Here is a 690-nt window from a genome sequence, read left to right on the forward strand (position 1 = left end):
CTCCAGTGGCAGGGAACCCCTAGGAAAAGAGGAGAATTAACACTATAAAATACAACTGAATTTCACCTTAAACCCAACTCTGAGAATGAAATATTCTGGGGCTCAAAATATTCAGTATTTTATTCCTTTAGGTTTTTTTTTTTTTTTAATCAATTGCTTATCTTCTCTGAAACACAGTACACCATTTAGATAGCCACTGATAAATGTATCGTGTTTTCCGCACCCAGCTCTCTAAGCTAGTGAGACATGCCAGCGTCTTGTGCGAGTGTAAAGAACAACGGTGACTAATACTTCCCGAGTCCCTACTCCTAGTGGGGCTCTGTGCTGAGCCCCTCTACATGCATGGTTACATTCAGGCCTCCAAACAGAGAGGCACTACAATGATCGTTTTACAAGTGGGAAAACCTAGGTAACGCACTTAAGGGAAGTGGCAGAGAGGGGACTTGGCCCTGGGGTGACTATCCTGAAACACAAAGCTCCCATCCCTGCTTGCAAACAGCACTGTTCACATATGATCTCCCCACATCTCTACAAAGGACAGGAGCCCTCAGTGACAGGATCCAGGTGTTCTGGGAGTTTGGAGGAGGAATCGTACCTAATGCTGGGCCTAAATAAAGGTCTCTGCATTGAAGAGGAAGAAACAGCTGTTTGTTCCCCATCTCACTGACACAGACATTGTGGCTGGGGAGG

General features: G+C 45.5%; 1 protein-coding gene across 1 annotated transcript in view; it reads right to left on the reverse strand.

The window, feature by feature from the left end:
• Window positions 1–690, reverse strand: part of PHKA2 (phosphorylase kinase regulatory subunit alpha 2) — a 72443-nt gene that overhangs the window by 25683 nt on the left and 46070 nt on the right.

The sequence above is a fragment of the Crocuta crocuta genome, unplaced genomic scaffold (assembly GCF_008692635.1).
Source record: "Crocuta crocuta isolate KB4526 unplaced genomic scaffold, BGI_CrCroc_1.0 scaffold312, whole genome shotgun sequence".
Lineage (NCBI taxonomy): Eukaryota > Metazoa > Chordata > Mammalia > Carnivora > Hyaenidae > Crocuta > Crocuta crocuta.